This window comes from Diplotaxodon limnothrissa, linkage group LG9 (assembly GCF_057381915.1).
Source record: "Diplotaxodon limnothrissa isolate DT_005_m linkage group LG9, D_limnothrissa_male_GT1.1, whole genome shotgun sequence".
Classification (NCBI taxonomy): Eukaryota; Metazoa; Chordata; class Actinopteri; order Cichliformes; family Cichlidae; genus Diplotaxodon; species Diplotaxodon limnothrissa.
This window is the reverse complement of record NC_140604.1, coordinates 15,341,576-15,360,554: the sequence shown is the minus strand read 5'-3', so window position 1 is coordinate 15,360,554 and position 18,979 is coordinate 15,341,576.

Here is an 18,979-nt window from a genome sequence, read left to right as displayed (position 1 = left end):
TTAGGGACAATTTATATAATGATATGGATGGTTTCCAAAGACGACACACAGCTTTTGTTTCCTTTTGTGCGCCAGTGGATAATGTCGCTCATCAAGAAAAAGACCTGTAAGAAAAGCGAGGAAGCATTATAGTTAAAAAGAGACACAAACAATGAGACAGAGAGCAGAAGGGAAACACAGAGCAGCTTCTGTCTCAATGTGGATAATTACATTTCTACCTTTCTCTGGCAGTTGCATAGCCTTAATGCTCGTAATTAATTTCATTATTTTTGGCCCTGGCTGTTGAGTGCAGATTAGTTCTCTCTGAGTTGTGGGGATAAACACACAGTAATTGCTTATTACTCTCAGAGCCCACATTAGATTATACTAAAGCCAATGAATTAGAAAATATCCAATCACCTTTAGCTAAAATTCAAAACCTGCTTCTGTTATTGCCGGCGCTTGTTTTCATTTGTCCAATACATCCTTCACTGTGTGTGGATCAACCTGTAACGATGCTCCAGGCCCAGATACTCTGAATTACTTCTGTATTTGTTCTTTTAATGTCATCTTTTCCTGGCTTTCCCAAATTTACTGCAAGATTACTCACTTAGAGACTTTCTGCATAGGTCTATATGAGCAAGAATATAGTAGAAATACAGGTTTTGATGGTTTTTTGAAACACTGTTCTCTCGTATAGAGCAGCAGTGTTGGCAAAGATGAAAAGCCTTACTCAAAGTGGACCTCCGTGGTTGTTGCTTATCAGCAGCTCCCAACTAAGATTTTACCAGCTGGACTCGAATTGAGTGCCTACTGCTTTTAATAGTGGCTCCCTGGCATTTGTTTAATATTCACCGGGCTTGTAAAATAAGGAGGTATTAATAGTGTGAGAGCCAGAGAAGCTTTTTTTTAATCATCCGACTAATTAATTCTCACCAAAGTTCTCGTTAAGTTAAAAATGAATTTATGATTAACCACTTTACACCCACACATCTGTTTTCACTTATGTTGTTTTCCCTTATGTTGCTCTTCCCTGATTAGATCTCACAACTTCAGCATTCCTGTGAGTTTTCTTACACTTCAGAGCAAAACTGGTGGGACTGACAGGGCCATCGGAGCTGTTATTTGTTAATGAAAAGCAAGAGGTGATGGAGATCCTCCAGATCCTCCACTGGTATCCACCGGAGCCAGGTTGAAACCCATGTTGGTGCCATTCCTTTGGACATTCAGAGCCTGGACATGCCACCTGAAAATCCCACCTGGGCTAGCACGTGCAACTTTACACAATGCTATAACAATATGTATTAACAATTAAAAACATGTGGCCCAGCAAGCCATATATTATTATCATTACCTCCTTTATTTAAACAAGTACTCTCATTGTGATCGAGAACTTAAAAGACACCTATACAAATACACATATACAAAAATTGAGACAAACAGCTACATAACAAAAGGACACATATACACAAATGTTTGAATAGCTGCAGATGAACTAATGCAACCTTTAAAATGTTCCAGTGAAGTCAAAGAATACAGCATCACAGCTGTTTCATTTATAGGCAGCACGTTATTTAAATCCAGTTTTTCCCATTTCAGTATGAACAAGAGGTACAGCTAATGTTAAAATGTCCTACAAACTGACATAGTAAGTACTGTATTTAAATTCAAGCAAGGAGTGGAGGTAAGCAGGGAATCTTTGCAGCGAAGGCTTGAAAATAAGCATCATACAATGCTGCTCTTTTCAAGTTACCAGGCGGAACCATCTTTCTTATTCATATAAGATGCAAAGGTGACTAAGAAAAGAATCGCCAGTGATGAATCGTAACGCACTGTGATGCACAGAATCAAACGGCTTCAAGGTGGATATAGAAGCACGAATATAAACAATATCACCATAATCAAGTGCAGACTAAATCGTGGCTTGTACAATGATCTTACGACTAGTGAATGACAAACAGGATTGGGTTCTACATAAAAATCCAGTCTTCATCTTTAGTTTTCTTGAGATTACGCCCACACATGAACAAAGATCAGGCAGCTACGTCATTAACATTATGACACTTTTATTCTAAACTACTGCGTAATCCAAAAGCACATAGTTCTTCTTATAAAAAACAAAAAGACTTAGTTTCGAACATTTTTACCGTCACTACTGCTCACTCTCCTTTTCACTCTCCTAAGAGCCCTAGCTGATATTCCTGGCACTTCCCTCCCTCTTGGTGCGTAGTGGGGAATATTTCATAATTTTATTTTTGTTTTTCTATTTATACACAACTTTTGAAGAAAGTACTTTTTGCATAATTGTTTAAATTAGGTTTTAGACACTCTAAAGCTTTAAGTACTATATATTTTTTTAAGTATATTTTTGGGGGCTTTTTGCCTTTTTTTTGATAGCGCAGCAGTGACTAGATCAGAAAGCGGGGAGAAAGAGGGAAGACAGCACAGGGCCTTGGGTTTGAGATTAACCCAGGCTGGTGGATATTTTCCAGGGAAGGTTTGCTGTGGTTCAACCTCAGCCAATGACAAGCTGTTGGTAGTTTCGAAAGAATCAGATCACAATAGAAGCAACTGGAGGGTGCCTGAGCTCCCCCTTAGAGACAAGGTGACGAGTTTGGTTGTTCAGTAAGATAAAGTCACAACTTTTAAACATTAAAAACACCAAGTTGACGTAACTTACTTATTGCCTCCTAAGTGAGGTGTTTTGAGGAGGTCTCAAAGAGACCTCAAGATTATGCCTCTACAGCTGGAACACCTAAGTGTCCTCCCACAAGAGCTGCTGGAGCTGGCTAGGGAGAAGGAAGTCTGGGTATCTTTGCTTGAATTGCCAGCCTCATGACATGACAAAAATGGAGGGATGTTGCCAGTCAATAACAAACTTTGCTTAAAGCTACGTGTTCTGCAGAAAGCTTTATAGCTCTATAGTGCAAAAAGTGGACGTGGAATAAAATACACAAATGAAGCATGAGTAATTATATCGGTGATGCAAACACGGTTAAACACAGAAATGGAAGGATAAAAGTGATGTGAAGCAACTAAAACCACTGGAGTTAAATACAGGTGTAGGGATCCAAAGTTAAAATTTATCCATAGGAACAAAAGCTAGTAGCAATCCAAAGCAACTCTTTTCTAAATTTCAAAAAGTATCCTAAAATATAACTTTGCAGTCACTAGTGTGGCAACACTTGGACATATCTCTGACTCAGAGCTCAATATGTGGTTACAGAAATGTGCTTATCTGTCACGAACAGGAGAAAATCTACCTGAGAAGCACATCAGAGCACAGGCTGTTATGAATGGGTCATAACTCCTGTAACAAGATCTCTGCAGAGAAACCTTGTGTTCCATCAGGCAGGGTGAGAGTTTGACGGGGACTGAGGACAGGACTTCTGACAGTGCTTCTTTTGATGAAGCCAGTTTTCAGTGTGACTCAGTGAAAAGCCAACATAACGAGATCTAGTAGTTAGGAGGGTAGGTGAGACAGACACCCAATGGAAAAGAGAAGAAAGATGAATCACTGTGGCAACAGAAAAAAATGGTGCTTCAAAGAATATTCACGCGCCTGCTCTCGAGGTCCTCATTTCTGCATCGTCGTGCTTTGTTTGTTCACTTAGGAGCTACTCGCCAGAGATTTTTTTTCCCTGCTCAAGGGTTCTTCAGGGGACTAGAGCAAGATTTTAATGATAGAGGGTGTCCTGTGGTGTGTGCTTGTTAATCTGATGTTGTCTTATGATGATGTGCTGATGACCACAGTTCTAGTCACAACCCTAAAAGGATATTCTGATAGCATAGGTCTAGGTTTAGGATAATCATAGATGGTGACTTAGGTTAAAGTCCAGTTTACTTCACCCTGTTTATTTCCCATTATTGAGTTGACTGTGAACACCTGCAGACATATAAGACCAATTCAAGATGGTTTACCAGCAGCTTATAAACTTTCATGAACAGCCTTTTCTTTCTTAATTCTCTTTTTATAGAGACATTTTCTCCCACGTTCTGTCTTTTAGAGAAAAAGGATTTATAATAACTGGGAATTGCAGTGAGACCAGGTGTACCCTGTCTATCATCTATAAGTTTATAGTGGCATAAAATACAGATGCTATTTATTATTTAAATACTCAAAATCAAGGAGTGGACAGCTGAGGACAAACACGGCGGTTCTGTGAGTTGTCTGTCTACCCAACACCTGACAAGGAGCCACAGTTAGCTTTTATCAGTAAGCAGCTGGACTGTCCTTGAGGTCTTTTGTGGAGACAAAACAGAAGGCACCAAAACAGTCAGGTCATCATGCTTCACGCAGGTTCCACAAGGACTGAGATGTCAACTCCACCTCCCGAAAAATCTAATCTAACTTTGTACTCTCCATCACCTTTGTGAAAAAAGTAAGTCGTAAGTTAGTAACTAGAAGGCAAACTGTTTATGGTCGATCCATATGCATACAATTACACAGTGACCAAAAAAATCAATAAGCACAAGCAGTAATATATGGAAACATAGAAGGCAAACAGATTATCTGACAACTGATGAGGGAAGACGTAAGACTATTTAGAGACAGAGCTGATGAGACATAGGGCAAACCACAGAGTACTTCAGTTGAAGACAACTGGACTTGGAAGTCTTTCTTTCTTCTCCAGAACTGAAGGAACCTTTTATGGGATTGCTCCCATGGAAACAAACCAGCTACTTTAGTATTGGAACTGCCAACATGATTCAGAGACTACTCTCCAACTGGTCAAGGAATATACATTTCTCTGAAGAAATGTGTGTGACGGGTTTCTATAATTTACTACAAAAAACATGACTGAAATTGCACTTGAAAAAAGGGGATTAAATATGTAGCTAAAGTTCTTGGTTTCCTCTAGATTATTAGGGAGAAGTCTAATCTCAGTTCATTTTGAGTTGTATGGAGTTTTAAAGGTTTAAAGTTTGCAAGGTTTTGCATCAGCCACAATACAAAGCAGATAAATGTATTTTTAAAAGGTGCTCATTAGTTAGTTATAGCATCTAGCATGGCTGCATTAATCTGCTACAAGGCCCCAGGGGCAAAGACGAGGTGCTGGTTCTCTCATTAACTGCCCATTACTCCCACTCCGTGCGCAATGTTTTTCAGTAATGGAATACCCCCTGACCCAAGGTTGATGGTCTCTAAACTTGATTTTTGACACGGAGATCTGCTTAAATATGTCAGCTGATACTGCACTTTAAACCTGAAAGTTGATCTTACAGCACAGGTGAACACGTCGGCTAATAGTGGGTTGATTACATATCAAGCGCAGAATGGGCCCCATTATCGTTCATTCGTAAGGAGTCGTGTTTGAGTCCAACATTCACTCTTCTTTTATCACTATCAGATTATAGAACTCCTAAGGGGGATATCTCTCTCTTTAGCTGATAAATGCTCAAATATCTTCAATCTGTTTGGATGCAAGTTTGCTAGCAGTCACTTTAGCAATAGGCATAGTTGTTGAATCTCACTGATGTGACCTTATTAGTAGTTTTTCATTTACAAAAATGAACTGGGAAAGTCTCATGCTCCTGGTTTCTTCTTTAATGTTTGTGTTATTCCATATCTTTGTTACTTTCTTCTTCTTCTTTCTTTGCACTTCTGGGTTTTTTTTGTTTTGTTTTTTTACTTTTTCAACTTTTTGTCCATCTCCTGTGACTTGACTTGTTTTCTTTGGGTGCAGTTGAATGCTCGGTTTTGCTTAGGAAGAGTTAGTGAAGTTATCATGGATTTTTGAGTTTCAGTATCCAGCCATAATCACAACTGTATGATATCTAAAAGAAGACTTATTTGGCTTTTGGAATATGTTCTGCAAAGTCTTGGCACACAGGATACCAATGATTGACATATGACCTGGTAGTAATTATATTAGAGGGTTACCAACCCAAGTTAGTCTGGAATGAACGATCAGCTTCAAAGCTCTGAGTGTAGATGCAGAGCGAGACCACATTTTCTTATGTATGTAACCCAAACAAATTAAACAAAAGAGATTTTTTGGAGCAAGTAGAAGTTAAAGTTGAGAGAGAATTGGGTACTTACAAATGGAGGGAGTTTTTTCTTCTTTCCCCATTGTTGCCTTTCCCACTGTTTGTACCCCCGTGCTCATAGGGGCTCATATGATTGTTGAGGTTTCCTCTGTATTTTGTCGGGTCTTTACCTGACAATATAAAGTCCCTTAAGGCACATGTTGTTGTGATTTGGTGCTATATAAATAAAATTTAATTGAAAATTGAATTACAAATAAGCAAGATAATTTCCACTGTTAGCTCCAGCCAATTTTCTTTGTTGGCAGGCTGACCTGTGCTGTTTCTGCTGCTGCTGCTCTGGGGTTTACTAATCCTTGTGGATTCTACAATATATATACTGCATGATGTATGCAGGTGTTACATGAGCAATCACATCTAGTTTCCAGCCCCTGCAGTTCCCAGTAAAAACTAGTATAAAGGTGGACCTTGGCAAGCGTTACTAAAGAACATTGCCAACTTAAATTCAAATTAATGTCCCCTAACAGAGCCCTTCCAGAAGCTACTCTTGTTACTCAGCACCCATACTAAAATGCATTTAAAGCACTAAATTAACTTGCTTTCAGCGGGACATAAAATCTGCATGTGCAGGCCTATCTAGTCAAATCTGATATAAAACGCTTAAAAGTTTGCTGCGAATTAAAGTAACCCCGACCCCTATTAACCTTTAGTTCTCCTTGGAAAATACAGCAACTGTGTCTTTGTTGTGTGCTGAGCTAGCTAGATTCTGAGGTTCTGTGACCACAACTTTCGTTATATTTGCGTCTGCTGACACATGACAGGGATGAGAAGTTAAAAAATGATGTGCAGAGTGTGCAGGTAGGGCCTGGGGTGACATTATTTCCTCCATGGCTCGCTTGACAATGTTTTGTATTAAACTGTCTATCAGATTTAATTACTCATTAACTGAAGGTGATGTTCTGGATCGCTGCAGTCCACTTTAAACCCTCAATCCAGATACAAATACTTGTACAGAATGCATGGAGGCATGTTTAAAAGCCAGACTAAATTTCTTCTGGAGGACTGGAGGAGTTCTGGGCGGCAGCAGCCTGGCCCTGCCACTAAAGGTAATAGGGTCAGACAGCTGCATATTAGCCGCGGATCATCTGCTTTGACACAGCCTTGGATCTAACTGGCGGCAGCAACCCAGATCCCATACCTGTCCCAGCAGGCATATCCCAGAACTCGCTGCATATACAGGGGACTCAGTTGCATGCCTTTTCCTCCCCAGCTTCCCAGGTACACTTCACGCCTCGTGGATTCTCCGTGCGGGCCTCATCTTCGAAGACATCCACACTCTCTTCTTGCGAAGGTTGGCAGATACATGCAAAATGCACCGAAGCAGATGAGTTGCAGAATGTGCTTGCTCTGATATACAGCACCTTCTCTCCAACCACGTGTTTTGTTAGAGGTCCATAAGTCCCGAGGAGATGGGAGGTCTGGCCATTTATTTCACAGACACTAGAGCAGATCAGACTGAGAGAGCTCCCTCTCCCCACGGCCCCTCATTTGAACAAGACAAACACAAAGCCTGTAATTAAAGATGTAACAAAAGCTCTGTCAATTGTTTTTCCTCTCATCTCCGCTGGCGTGTCGCCTTGCATTACGGCACAAAGCTTAGTCTGGCGTGCTCCGGGACTGAAGGCTGCTACGCAAGGTTCAGCTGTCCTCATATCCACTTGACTTAAAAAAAATAGCCCAGTGCCCCTTTGAAACAAGAAACACACATTCATTTGTGTTCTTCTTTTGTTTTAAGCTTCATAATATCAGGGATGGAGATAATGAAATCCTTTGGAGCTCACAGTGATTTATATTGCATGACTGAGCAGTTTGGGATTTGTTGTCTCGCTCAAGGACACTTTGAAAGCACGCATGGTTGTTGATGGACGTATGCTGGCTGTAGAGGGAATTGAACCTATGAGCAAACTTGAGTTTGTTTTTCTGCTTAAAATATTTCTTGACGACAGAGCTGCTCTGAAAGCAGAGATAATCTAATTGATTACTGGACAGAGTCGAAGATCTGCAGTGGTTGTTGAAGTAACAAAAGATACAAAGGGGACAACAAAGACACAATAACTTGCATGTTTCGTAGGAGACCACTTGGCTTTGATGGAAGGTGCATCATCTCTTACTGTCACTGTCTGTCAAAGGTGTTCATTTGCAATTGGATTTGGAAGGATAGTGTTACTGAACTCCTATAAATCATCTTCACAAAGCACTTATTAAATTAGGATAAAATTCAATGCACTATCCATTGCCAGCTCACATCTCTTACAACATATTAGACAATTCTGAACACCAAATAAATTAAAAACCTAACTACTTCTGTCCTTTTACTCCTGGAACTACACCTGCATGTAATTTCATTGTCACTGCAGCAAGGTGAAAACACTGGAATTCAGCAAAGATTCAACTTTTATTTGCAGAATGTGCAACAGAAAATTACGTTTAATAAGTCCAGTGCATCAGAGTCCAATAAGGGAATTCAAACGCCACAAAGGAATTTGACCAGGAGCAGACGTTGTGACAAAGACAGCACTACATAAACACTGACGATGAACTGGGGATTACACACAGAACAAGACAAAACCTTGTGGTGAAGTCAGCTAGGAAGCAATCCTTTAAAGTAGGATATAACAAGTGTTGTAACTACCCTAGAAAACAAAGGAGTGAAAGAAACCCAAGATAAACTCTTAGGACAGGGTCTTTGATTGATTGATTGATAATACTTTATTCATCCTGAGGGAAATTGGGTTAAGGCTGCCAGCCTTGCCAGCGCCATCTTACCCTTCCGACCATACATACATTACACAAACATCACATGGGGAAGACAGGTCAGAGAGGTATAACAATGGAAAATGCACAACACGAGGAAAGACGGGGAGAAAAAAGAACTCCCCCCAGACTCAGCTCCAACAGGGGGATCAGTTTGAGAACAGAAAAAAACACTTCAGCACATGAATCATCACATCTCACAACATAGAAGACATAAGCTTCGAAGGCATTTGGAGGGGATGGGGGAGTGAGTTTAGGTCTGTGTCAGTGTACATACATATGTGTGTGTGTGTGTGTGTTTTGTGTTCAACCGAGAGAAAGTGTCCCTTCACCCGGTTAAGCACAAGTCAACAATCTTCGATCAACGCGGATGGCCTTGAAGGAGGAACAAAGAGTTCTGACAACAATCCTGTTATCATGGAGAATTTTGTTGTTCCAGCCAGCTTCGACCTTGGCAGGCCTTCAGCTGGTGCCAGTGGGATAGCCGCATGAGTGAAGATGGTGAATGTTTGGGTTTAGTGCGAACAACTGCATCCAATTTTTCCAGTTGGACTAATGTCCATCACTGGTCACCAAGTCTCTCAATTCCCGTTGTTCTTCTCCAAGATCTTATCCATATTGCTTTCAAAACACAGTCTGAGTACTCACAGCCCTGCCAATCGTCTATCATGTCAGCCAGCCTTATGAGATTTTGAACAGCTGTAGCCGCTTCTTGTTCTAAGCCAGGTCCGAGCCAGCTCCAGTCAACCAGAACTCTGTTATCGTGGTTCCGAAATGGTAGATGTCGTTCAATGTCTTCCATCGAGAGTGTCGCCAGACACACGACGCAACCGAGCATCGAGTACCCGGCAGCAAACGTCTCCGCAGGACAATCGGGCTCTCCCAAGCCCAGGAGGGTGTCAATTCCGTTATGAGACCAGTTGATCAAATCCATAATTCTTCTTTAGGTTTTAGAGAACAAGACTGAGAAACTCTTTGAGGGTTAGAGAATAAGCGAGACTATACAAAAGACATGAGAAGCCAAGCAAGATAAAGATAAGGGAGAGGGAGATGGAGAAAAGTGCGACCGCCTCCATCAAGAGCCAAGAGAGAAAAAAGTAATCTTTGTAATCTTTATACTGCAGAAAAAACAGTCTAGACTAGAGCATGTCATTATAGCAAACCTACAGCTCACTAAAGGGTCAAAGTTCTCACTGCCAGAGTTTAGGTTTGTCATCACCCTTACCTTCTGCCCACTGTCTATCCTCTTTACTATCCTAAAATCCCCAAATAATTCTCAAAAAAAAGCATCTCTATGAATGAATATCTGCATATATGGTGGAATCAAAGGGAAATGGCCAAGAATTTTAGTTCCCTAAGTTTTCTGATTCCACTTGTAGTCTTTCAATTTGCATTCTTGCAAAAAGAAAAGTGTATTATGAGTGTGAATGTTTTCACCAGAAGCAAATCTCAAAACCACTTGTGTCATCTGATAGTAATTTAGGTTTTTATTAGCTCTTTCATATTTATCTCCATTACTAAGCAAACAGGACGTCTAGAACCTAGATGCCCTGAAAAACGCCGCTGCTGCCATGAGTAGGCAGACTAGCTGATGGGCTTCCTGACTGCTCGATTATAAACACAGATGAGTTTTGGAGCTCTTTGAGATTAGATTCGATTGATGCTCCACTGCAGAATAAAGTGCAAAACTTTGATGTGCTTTCTGTGATGCATTTTCTTGATCTGTTTATAGGTAATGAAATTTACCATTACTGAAATAGGTTTAGGAGATGGTTCATGCACTGGGTCACTTTTCCAATGAACTTTAAAGTCCCCTGACACGATTCTGCTCCTAATAGGCCATGTCACACTGACTCCCTGACTTCAGCATCTCTACTAAATTCGAAGATGTCAATTTGGTGAATGTGGAGGTATCATATTATCCCATTTTGTGCACGGGGGATGAATTCTGGATTAATTTTCCTACAGATAATGCCAAGATCAGTCCCAGAAGTGTCACGTTTAAAAAAACTCATTCATGGCAGCAGCCAAAGTGATGGCAATTAATTCTGACTTTAGGAGCGTAGGCCTGGTTTCTTCCACGTTCGTCAATACCAAATGTTTCCACATCTCAGGATAGTTTTTGTCAGCTCCGTAAATGAGGTATTAAAATTCTTCTTTGCTTTCCGTGGCTGTCTATCCAGCACAAAAAAGACTGTTCTTTAGAAATAACTGATGGTGACGTCTCAGCTACGCCTCCAGATTCAGCAGCCCAGATTCCTACTTCGGTGTAGAGCTGAGCACAGCAGTAGAGTCATTAGAAGAGTCAGAGAGAGATGATTTCAGATCAGTCTGTCACCAACCTCTGGGCTGGAGTTAATGGGAACATTATTAAATCAGCTAGAAAAACAGGTGCCAGATTTTTCCACAAATCAAGCAGCACTTCAAACCTTTGTTTTCCTGTGCTCCTTCACTTTTGCCTGTTCACTCCATTTCCATTTTCTCTTTGTAAGAATCAGTGTAACTATACAGTAAATTCATTATTCAGTATGCACTAGACGAAAACCTTTTACTACAACTTGAAACAGACTGCCAAAAACATATTAATTTGTCTTGAAAACACTGAAATAGAAAGAAACTGGCAGCTTTCTTGCCAGTTCAGTTCATTAGTTATTTATATGGCACCAATTCACAACAATAGTCAAGTCAGGGCTTTTTAAAGGGTAAGCTTAAGCCCTACGTTATAGATAGAAACCCAGCAATCCAATAATCCGCTATAAGAAGCACCTAGATCAAAATACATAAAACTACACTGAAAAATGAAATAGTCCTGATTAAATTTGTCCTTGTATAACTTTTTTTCTTTTTTAGCCAAAGTAGCTTCTCAAGCAATGAAAATGTTATCCTTTCAGACATTTAGCCCACAACCTTCAGACATTCATGTTTCCCAGAGGGTGAACCCTAACGAGTGCTGTAATCCTAAAACATTTTCCCTAAAGCCACCGTGAGGTTGACATTTATAGAAAGGTCAACTTTCTAATAGATAACCATGACATCTGGTGCAGGCATTCATGTTCCCCTGAGGGTGAACCCTAATGATTTTGGTTATTAGTGATTTCCCAATCACACAATTATAGGTTTCAGGTTTGAAGAGAAATGCCTCAGCAACTGTTAAGTGACTTGCTATGATATCTGCTTCAGACATTCATGTTCCCCAGAGGATAAATTTGAGTGACTATTGTTTTGTCTGATTTTGTTTTACTTGATAACCATAAAATGTTATATCTATTCATGTCCCTTTCCGGATTAGGGTTGTTTTGTTAATTTGAGAATAAACATCCAAATTTTAGGATGATTTAGTTATGATTACGAGTATAAAAACAATTTTACTACAGACAGTAAAAATAGTGGATGTAGCGTAAAAAACAGGAAGTCATTAGCAAAGGTGAGGGTAGAATCCTTGATTTTTCAGTCAGATTCACCCCTTTTATCGTCACATTGTGCATCCATTCAAATATAGTTTCACTATAGCATGTATCCCAATCTACAATTGCGTCGCTACCCCTTTATGGCAAGCAGTGATATTCTCTGATTCCATTGTTAGTCGCTTCAGTCACTCACTTCATAGTTGAGTTCAGCTTAGGGCTTGCCCACTTTGTGCTATTCAGCTAAATTTTAGGGTCTCTTAGTAGGCTACCTAATTAACGAAATTTTTAGCTCATCCAGCCAAATGGCTGATGAGCACTTATGATGTTGAGGCATCATTTCTCCGTCCACAATTCACAAAACATTACTTCTCCCACAGGATTGGTAAGAATTTCACACTTATACACAATGATCATCTAATGGGTCTTCAAAGTCGCATTTGTTACTTTCATGGGCACTTTCTCATGTTCCAGGTAATTGCTACTTCTTATACATTATTGGTCAGACTTTAGTGAAACAAGATGAATTTGTACCGGATTTGACTGTGTGGGTGCTTCCTTGACTTCTCAGTGGATTTTAATTCCTATTCGTTTGTGCAATACTGCCAACCCATGACAACAAAATCCATCACTTTCTTTCTGTACATCACAGATTACATTAACCTGTGACTTGAGTTGGACTGTGAGTCAGACATTTCTGGTATTTTTAGCCTGAGCATGTCAGCATGCTCACATTAGTGTTACCTTTAAGCTCCAAATGTGACTGTTGTAAACTGGTAGCTCATTTACAATTTTGAAAACGTATCTGTATGAGGGTTTTTGACTTCACTATATGCAAGCTGAAATGATTATCCCTTAATTTATAGCTGATTATTATATTCATCTCCCTGATGCATCACTATTTACTGTTATCTGTGCTTTACCTCTTTCTGTGTCTTGTTATTCCCCCCTTTTCGTGCAGGAAGTTTGACACTAATGCCGTTTGGCGTACACTGCAAGGCTGCACAGAGGCTGGTTGTTGCTTATGAAGCTACACGAAACCAGACACACATATAAAATATGCGAGTACCTTTTTATTCCGTAGCAACTTGAAAAGTCACCAAAATGGGATTGTTCAACTTAATTGTTAAGTGCACTGATGAAAAAGTCATGTTCTTTGGTAAAAGGGTTCACTGCTGCAGCCCAAGAATCTCTGACCTCCAGACAGTCTGTTTGCTAGAATAAAGCAGCAGGCACAGCTCGGGTTTTTTGGGTCGTAGACCTTCTGAGATGAACGGGTCCTTTGAAGCTTTTAGTTGCCAGGTGACAGGGGTAAAAAATGTTATGCTGTGACAGACCTCACGAGTTAGACTTCAGCGAGGACTTCATAACCAACCTAATTGTTTTCATTTTTTCCGACTAACGAGGAGTCAGCCAAGACTGGGCAGCACGAGTTTTAGAAGATGATTCTCTGTTCTTCTTTTTGGATTCATCACATTTATTTTGCCGAAAAACTTTTCATGCACAAAGCTTTGAAAGGAATCACTATGATAAGCAGAGTTTGTTTCAAGGTGGAAGAAAGTGGCGGATGGTGTTGTTTAAACCCCCGCTGAACTATTTCTTTTTCTCTGATTAGTGGATCAGTGTGGAACTACAAACACACAGAAACCTACAAAAGAAGGCATTTGTCATGTGTGTCGCTGCCTCTGGCATACCTAACATGTAATGGAGCGCGCACACCTAATTGTTATTTTGTTTACTCTAGGAAGGGGAGATCAGGACTCAGACTCAGTCAAACATGCTTATATCAGCGTCGTGAGAATTTCTTAACCAGAGATGTGTGTCTATTACTTCCACTAAGTCCTGAAGAAAATATTTTTTATGCTTATGCAAAAGTTACCAGATGCTGCCAGCGTGTGATTTAAAATACTGTTGAACAGGATGCTATTTTTCATTTGGAGAAGCATGTATTCCTTTCTTCTTTCTATATTCATTTTGTTGGCTTCGTGTAAATAATTAAGCAGGAGTAGCATTGCAGACTGGATACATTCATAATTCAGGCATTTCATGTTCTGCACGCATTCGCGTTTGTTGCTTGCATCAGTCACAACGCATGTGCTCATCCTTAATTCCTACTTCAAAAAGTTGCTCCAGTCTTTCAAATTCAGCCTCGCAGACAGGGTCACAGGGACAGAGCGCAGAGTAGGGGTTATGGGGAATGACAGAACTAGGAGGGGTAAATATCAGAGCAAGACACACTGTTCCTGAGGTTTGTGGTCCTGCTGCTTCGAGGCCCCCATGTCTCCTCAGCTCCTGTCAGCTCATCAAGGCCAAGTCGCTGCCTATTCCCGCTGGAATACCGCATCAAACAGCCCGGGGAGCCTTTTATCCCAAACAGAATGCCGCCTCTTGTCACAGCGGAGTCTCTGCAACAAGGCGTACACGGATGGCGAAGTTTAACACGGTGGAGTGAAAGTCAATACCCTGCTGAGGTGGCGTAGCTCAGACACAAGAGGGGGAAATGGTGAAAAGGTCACCGGGAAAATGGGATCTGGAAAGAGGCAGCTTATCTGAGACAATAGCACGAGAAGCAGGAAGCCAGATGAAGCCAGGCAGGCAGGCACTTAATGTCACGGTTCACTCTTTCAACCCCGTGCCAGTTCTGATGCCTCACAATTAAGGCCAAACATCTTATTTTTGTCTTTTCTACCAATTACTGTAAAGGTTACCACATCTTGGCTTGCGTACACAAATCCTCCTTCACATGTGTGTGTGTGTGTCTCTCTCTACAAAGACACAATGACTTCCCCGTCTAATTTCCCTTTGTTTCGACCCGTAGCCAAAATCAGACATGAAAAGGCTTGACTGTGCACCCCAAAGACACAGAAGAGCTCTTTGTACTCAGGCTTGTTCTGCTCCATGCCATTTCTAATCTCGGGCAGAAGGGAAGAGAGCTGCTCCTCTTATCTTAGATGACATGGAGGCTTTGCTCCCTCTCTCTGGAGCTCTCTCATCTTGTTCTTCTGAAACCTAACCCTCTTTCATGCTTTCTCCTTGTGGTGGTTGTGGTGGCAAAGCGATACGCTGAGTGAGACTGGCTGAATTTTGTTTAGGTTATTCCGTCTGAAAGCTGTTACATGATAAGTGAGAATAAAGAAGCCGGGTTTTACCTTCCCGGGATGGTTTTTTTTCCATCACTTCTTTGGACCTTAGCTTTGTCATTATTTTTTAATCGGCTCTCTGAAGCATGGCAGTATTGAGAGCCGTTTGAATGTGGAAGACTAGGGTTTATCAAGTGTAGGTTTCTCTATTTTCCCTTCTAGAAGGGTGGCCTTGTGAATGTCTGTCTCCCAGCCAACCCAAGGCTTTTTCTGAGAAACAATATTTGGGCTATCTGAAAAGTTGTTTTCAGAACTCTTCAGCTTACACAAAAGATAGTGCTGTGTGGATGCAGTCGGAGAGATGGATGCAGCCAATTTCTCCTGGAGAGCACTTTTACTAAAGCAACAAAAAGAACCCCCTATGGCTCCAACCCTTTCACTAATAGATCACTATTAAAACCAAACAGTAATTTTTAACTTAGAGAAATTTGGTTTTATTTATTTATTTATTTTGGTTGTTTTGTGTCATCACAATGTGGTGTTCAATTGCAGTCAACCTAATCACTATCCCGTGAGTGCTCATAATATCTCCTTGTATTATCTAATATATTTAGTTGTTTTCTTGTTTGCACAATAATTACAGAAACATGAAGTGCGACATGTGACTGCGTGGTAAATACATGAGAGATGGAGCCTGCAGACCAGCCATTAGATACAAAGTGATGCGCAGCAAGCAAACAGCTTCCTGTGTGGACGGGGCTTTACGTTGCATACCTTTAATACTTGATCGAATTTAAACTGGATGAATAAGAAAATCAGCCCAGAAAGTTTTTTTTACAGTGGAATATTAGCTAGCATAGGTGTCAGGGGTTGACTCACTTTTGAAAGCAGCTCCTGGTGGCCAATTGATGAACTGCATTTTATAATTTTGGGGGTTGTCACTCATTGCAACATCAGTCAGTTGATTGTAAAATGTTGTAATCAAGAACAAAGCTAGTGTGACTGTTTCATGTCATTGTGTGTAAGACAAACAAAAGGCAAGCAACAAAAGGAGGAATCAATAATGCAGCTTTGTTTTGAGTTGCTTCTCTAAAGATTGGCGAAAGACTGAAAAACAATCAATAAAGCGATTAGTGGTGTGGTACCAAAACCTTTAACTTCTCTGCAAGTCTAACAACCATGACATCCGCTTTCCTCACGGACGCCTCCGTTTGTTGTAAGTTGTGGCAAAAGGTGCACTGAGGTGACACAACACGTCACGGCTTTTAAAAACGTTTAGAGAAGGCGTACTTTATCCGATGCATGAAAAGCAGCGTATCCTTATAACATCCCGCATATCACAACAGAACCAAAGTCTGGCAACATGCAGAACATAGCTGTATCCAATCTATTTAAACAGCAGGTCTGGGCCATTGTGACGGGTGCCCAAAGGGACCTGTTCTCCAGACGTCCACCAACACAGACAGAGGCCCTTCCATAAGTCCTATAGGTTCAATTTGTTCTGCCAATTATTATCCTCTGCTCTGCCACAGTGATGGAAGGTGTTGTTCAGTGTGCCTGAATGCCACCCTCTCCAACAAAGAGGGAGCCCCTGCCTTTTTTCCGGGGGTCCAGTCAAGCATTCGCTAACAGATTGGCCGGGGCGCTAACCAGTCAGGTCTTCAAAGAGACAAAGACGACGGGGAGGGCAGCAAAGGAGGGGAGAGGGGTCGGTGGTGAAGAAGAATGACCTGCCAAATGAGAAAGAAGACATATTGAAAGGGACAGAGTGGGAGAGAGAAAAAACATATTGAACCGATGGAGAAGTGCAACCTTTTGACCATCTGGCTCGGTGGGTGACAACAGCCTTCATCTGTATTTTTAGAGCTGTACAACACACCAAATTACTCTGTCAGGAAGATTAAGGAGAGTCAAAGGGCTGTCGAGTGGAAAAAAAAAGAGCAAAGTTGTCCCAGAGGGAACAGTGGATAAACTTTGCTCCATCACTTTACTTTGTCTGTAAATACAATATGTAAACAGTTCAAACTGTGTAATGAAAGAGGAAAATAGGAAGCCAAGCAGCTGCCTAGAACACTTTCTGTGCAATATATTCTCATTTCTGTTTAAACATGGTTGAGTACATCTCCAATATGATTTCACTTTCGCTGTCCTCCTCCTGAGGAGAAATATGCAAGAGACCCGACTCCGAGAACCTCTGCATTAATTCCATGATTGCTTAAATGAAACGCTGCTATTTTCTCTCTGTCGGCGCTAAACAGGGATCAGATCTCCGTGACCATGACTAATCTTCCGCTGCGCTTATTGTGTGTATTGGTGTGCGCCCGATTTTTTTCTGGCTCTTTTTGCCAATTTGGAAAACTAATTGCTTTGATTCTGACCGCGCGAGCAGCGGAATATAATGCAGTGTAAAGCTTCATCTTTCATGCCCATAAATCCCTCTACAGATCCAGCGGTGTACAACACCGGCTCATTAAAATGCATTAGGGCAGGTTTGCCGGCATTTTCCTCTTTGTCCTCCATCCTTTTTCTGCTTCTAGTCGGTGATCTTGCACCCCTGGCAGTTGCCACACTCAGCCCATGTTGTTCCACTCCACACTGGCCACTTTATTCACTTGCAAATACCCCGAAATGAAATGGGTTGCACGCCCCTCCACAGCATACTATCTACCACCTACCTCATGCCTCTCTCGTCTCATTCCTTCATCCTTTGCTTGCTTGATTTTGCACCCCCCCCGCTGTAATTTCACCCCTGTCCTGCTCTCAGAGCCCCCACCGCTCCCGTCCTCTTTCTCCACCTCTTCTCTACCCACTGACCAAGGTTGTAGATTGCTGGATTACGCTGGATTGGGTTCCCAGATAAGCAACACCCGGGATGAGAGTGTGCAGACAGGCATGAGAGGCAGAAAGCAGTGGAGACGGAGTACACAGGCAGCACCAGAAGATCTATATTTATTTATATATACGGATGGAGAGAAGGGAAACTTTACAAAGAGGCCAGTGAGAGACGGAGTGTGGACTCGGGGTGACTTTAGGGAAGCTGATTCACTGCAGGCAAAAGCTCTCACAACTTTTACAAGGCAAATTTAGCAAGCGCGCAGGGAAAAGAAGAACAAAGAGATAAAAGGAGGAGAAAAACGAGCAGAAGGAGGAATAAAGTTAAAAAGGTAAGGCATAGATTTTAGTGTGTGCGTGTGTGTATGTGTGTGTGACTTTCACCGGTCACGTTTTGAACTGTGCCAGTAACACTTTCAAGCTGTAAACAGGGTACAGTTAGGGATGGTGTAGGTGCCACTGGGGATTCCTCAGCGATAACTGCACCCTCCGATCAATAGTTGGAATTTCTTTTGGTATGCATTAATTAATAGGGAGTGCTTAGAGAAACACGCATGTGGCTGTCAAAAGTAGGTCGTGGTGAGTATTTTTTTAGCAGAGGAGGGGGCACAACAAACTTTCCGTAGCTCCAATTCTCAGCACGTCTGTGCTGTCGCTGCTTCAAACAAGTCATGCCGAAGGAGAGGAATGCCTATCTGCTTTTAAAGGACCACTGTTTGGCATTCAGACCTCATTCGACAGCCTGAGTCGAGGTTCTAGTTTCTCAAGATGCGGGCTTTTTTTCCCTCCCCACTATCAAACCCATTAAGCTATCGCCTCTCTTGTAAGGCCCACAAATAAGATACTAGATTGGCAGGTGCGTCCTCGCAGGAGCTGACCGGC